Source organism: Eutrema salsugineum, unplaced genomic scaffold (genome assembly GCF_000478725.1).
Source record: "Eutrema salsugineum unplaced genomic scaffold, Eutsalg1_0 scaffold_14, whole genome shotgun sequence".
NCBI lineage: Eukaryota > Viridiplantae > Streptophyta > Magnoliopsida > Brassicales > Brassicaceae > Eutrema > Eutrema salsugineum.
In genome coordinates this window covers 4,526,209-4,531,047 of record NW_006256877.1, presented here as the reverse complement: position 1 = coordinate 4,531,047, position 4,839 = coordinate 4,526,209, and positions in this window count along the sequence as shown.

Below are 4,839 nucleotides of genomic sequence, written 5' to 3'. Positions count from 1 at the left end.
GAGATCCTTTACCTCGCCCTGCTTGTGAGTTCCCTGTTCATGGACCCAGTATTACGGTACTTAAGGCACAAGTTTGTAAATTAAAAATCACATGAAAGATTAAACACTTCGTGTGGCAATGTGTGTCGGGTTATGTTCCGACTTGTCAGAGACTACATTCTCATCAAATTGGAAAGGAGAAAGCCTGCCCCCGATGTGGAGCAGATGAGGAGACTATAAATCATGTTATGTTTGAATATCCACCATCGAGGCAAGTTTGGGCTCTCTCTGCTATTCCTTCCGCCCCAAGCATCTTCCCTCTACCATCCATTTTTGGCAACCTGGATTATCTCTTTTGGCGAGCTCGAGTTCTCGGTGTTACCGAGGAAAACCTTAGAGTTTTTCCATGGATTATGTGGTTTATCTGGAAGGCGAGGAACAGAAATATCTTTGACAATGTGGAGGAATCCCCCTGGATATTCTTGAACATGTGAAGCACGACGAAGAGCTGTGGAAGAATGCAAATACGGTGGAACCTTCACCAAAAGCTCCTCTTTTGAGGGACGGGATTGAAAGCGAGCACATCTCTCCCAAACAAGATGTTATGTCGATGGCTTTTGCCACGCGTCCGACCCTTTTCACGGTCATGGCTGGGTGGTTTCTTCGGGCGAGAATATTCACTTAGTCGGACTTAGGTGCTCAAACCGGAGTCTATCCCCGGTACACAGAGTTGGACTCCCTTCTTTGGGCTATAAGATGTGTCCTCGCGTCCAAAGCAAGCTGCGAGATTTTTGCGACGGACTGTTCTGACCTTCTAGTTATGACGGAGAACCCCACCTTGTGGCCCTCGTTTTCGTCGAAATTTAATGATTTTAGGAACTTGTCTTTTCTCTTTAGATCCATAAGCCTAATTTATGTTCCCTGATTTGGTAACATCCGTGCTGATAAACTTGCAAAAGAAGCAAGAACACGAGGTTTAAAATTCTCCCATGTAAGCTCATGTGCCCCTTCTTAGCTTTCCCTATTGGATAGTCCATTGCCGTAATTTTAATAAAATGGTGTCTTTAAAGGGAAAAAATAAGGGTGTTCAGTTTGGTCAAACCGAACCGAACTGAATCATATCAAAATGGAACAACATATTTTGGTTTGATTATACCATATGAAATCGTGGCATTCAGATATGGTTCGATCATAAACCGTTTTATCCGACTAAACTGAAAAATTGATTGGTTTAACTTTTAATATAGTATAGTAATAATGGTATACATTGCAACGATAATTTTTACAATGAAATTCCAATCACGTTTAATTAAAATTTGATAAGAACACCCAAACGAAATTAAATTTTTAATTTTTAATTATTCAAATGTTAATATTACATAAAACTCTAATTTAAGTAGATTATCATTTTTTTGTCGTTCTTCACTTCGCATAACATATGAGATGATCGACAGACGATTCTACCGTTTAGTATGGGTTAAGTACTGTCACTTTGAAATCAAACAAATAAAAAATTATGGTTTGTTACATTTGGTATATAATATATATATTAAAAAAAAACAAAACCAAGAGGTTCAAAATCATTGTGCCACTAAATGCATGTTCGCTTTTTTTTTTTCAATGTGTTATTTTTATTTTAATAGTTTATTGAGAAATAAACACATAAAAATAGAGAAAGCAATACATGCATTATATTATAGAGTATTTACATCTTTTAATGTAAATTAATATTATATTTGCAAAACAAAGAAAAAATTTGTTACTGTTAATATTTTCAAATTTTTGTTGTACCATTTTTCTCCTTGGCTTTGTTATTGTTGATATATATATATATATATATATATATATATATATATAGCTTGGCAAAAATGAAAAGGGAAATTAGGTGGGATACCATTCCCTAGAATCTTATTTAGGCCGATTAAAACCTATTTTTTTAATCGTGAGTAAAGACATCGAACCCCCTCACCAAATTTAAACTACACATGTTCTTTTAAACCACACTAATAAAACTTTTATAGATTCTGACAATTTCTATTTTCAACACCACCATAACTTTTGCTACGAAACATTTAGTTGAGCTCATTATCTTTCTTTTCTAAAAAAATTTTGAATTGATTCTCGTTCTTTCAAAACCTATCCAGAAAATCCTATTTCAAAAAATCTCTCAACTATTGGAAACTCAATTTCATTTTCAGACATCCACATAATTCTCTACTCTCTATTTTTACGGCGAGGTTTTGTCCGTCCATCTTATTGCTCATTTCGTTTTCTACGACGAAGTTCTACCATCTCTCGTTTTCTCCGGTTCATCACTTTCCATAACATTGCTGATTTTTTCGCCTGCCAAGTACTTGTGCCAGGTACCGTTTTGATATCTGGTTTTCTTCTGCTTCTTTCTACTATTTCTGTTATGTTTATTGTTCTCGTTTTTCTTCAGTATTATGGCCTTGTTCGCTATTTTTTCACATCTGGGTTTCTTGATTTTGTAGATCTAGAATTTTCAAATCTTACTTAATGTAGTTAACTATTTACACTGTTTTTACTAATCCTCTACTCGTGATTCCTACCAATTTGTACTCTGTATTTTTCCAGTACAATTGTCTTTTTGTTTGTTATCCACATCTGGTTTACAACGTATTCAGATCTAGGATTTGTAGATCTTACCTTCGATATATAACTATTGTCATCGTCGTTAGTAAATGTCTACGCATTAGTCTACAGAACTACTATACATGAATAATCAACTACTCTTTTGAATAACAATAGTTATTTACGTCACAGTAGTAGTTATTTAGTCAGTAACTAACTATTTGACTGTTTTGTGTTTAAAGGGATATGTATACTCTTCAACAATCCGAACCCACACCGTTTGCAAATAATGTGCTCCCCAGATTCGCGATGCACTCATTGATATTTTTGAAAGAGTTGGTAGGGTATCGGCCAAAGATGCTTGTCCATTTGCTTGTTCATGTAAGTTTTGACAGTTCCATCATCTTCTTCATTATTATCGATATATAGTTCTCTTGATTTTGTAGATCTAGAGTAGTTAACTATTTTTATATGCATACTGAGTAAGTAGTAACAACATTGAATATGGTCATTAGTAATCGTCTACTCTTATCATCTATAACAGATACAATAAATAACTACTTCATATTCAGTTAGTCTACATAACTACTATGCACATATAACCAACTACTAGTATAACTATCGGTAGTTAACTACGTTACGATAGTAATCAGTTTACAATAGTTAACTTTTTGCCATTTTTCCTTTGCAGGGATATGTGTTCTCTTCGATGTGAACCCACACCGTTCGCAAATAATGTGCTTCTCCAGATTCACGATGCACTCATTGATGTCTTTGTAAAGGTTGCTAGAGAATCTGCAGAAGATGCTTGTTCATTTGTTTGTTTATGTAAGGTTTTAAACCAAACATTCGAGGAACCATCTCTCTTCAAGGCGCTCAACCTATCTGTCTTCATTAAACAGCTCAAATTAATAAAGTGCTACCCTGAATTCTTTGAGTCAGCGAAAATGGATAACTACCAATAATCGACTTTGAGTAGTAGCTATCTAATCGAAGTAGACAATTATTAATACTTACTTAAGTATTAGAATCAACTTTCAGTTTTATGGAGAAAATATACAACTACTAATAATCGAATTGGAGTACTAGCTATCTAATCGAAATATGCTACAAAGTAGTCACCATCTCTGTGTCATTCAAACGAAGTTTTATTTTAAACATAGTCACCTACTAGTAGTCTTCTACTAGAAATATATGAACACAACAAACATAAGAATTATAATTTAAAGGGACGTCTATACTGAAGTAATAGAAGACTAATTGGTATATGTATGTTTACTTTTAATTTGGTGCAATTATAGAAAGTATTGTCCATAATATATCACACTTTCAGAGTGAGAGAATGTTTGTCTGAGGGGGATGCAACTTTTTATGAAAATAGTTGTCTACTACATATCCACATACTCTGAGCTAATGATGTTCTATGAAAATAGTCAACTATGGCTATGAAGTTACCATTGTGACACCCCCTAAGACACCTGCTGCAAAGTTTTGTCGCATTCCACAAATTTCTCTGTGTCATTCAAATGAATTGGATCAACCACATTTCAACCACAAAGTAGGCAACTATGACTCATTATATTAAAGTTGACTATGTTACAAACACTAAATAGTTGACTACGTTACCTTCATTTCTCCTCGGGATGGGATCTTTATTTTCTTTGGTCGACCATCTGGTCAACGCATTACTGGAGGAAGTAGTTCTGAGACACCATAACATACATGAGTTGGTACTAGGTGGAATGGTTTTTCATAAAAGGATCTCCAAAAACTAGTTGTGTATACTTCTCTCATAAGTTTCTCGTTTGCAATATTGCTATAAGAAGAAGTTGCCGATAACTTGTTATGTACACCTCTGTCCTATTCTGTTGTAAACTTCATATTCATCGTGGCCGACAACAACCACCTATATTTTAAACATAGTCACTTATTAGTAGTCGTCTACTATAAATATATGAATACAACAAAGAAAAGAATTAGAATTGAAAAGAATGGCTATACTGAAGTGATAGGTGACTACTTAGTATATGTCTATTTACTTTCAACTTGGTGCAATCAGAGAAAATATCGTCCATTATGTCTCATAATTTTAGAATGAGAAGATGTTCATTTGAGGCGGATGCAACTTCTTTATGAAAATAGTCGTCTACTACATAACCGCATACTCTGAAAAAATATTTTTTATGAAAATAGTTAATTATTTCATAGAGTTATCTCAGATTTTAAATGATTTGAGCAAAAGGACACCGTATATAATTTCTTAAGAAA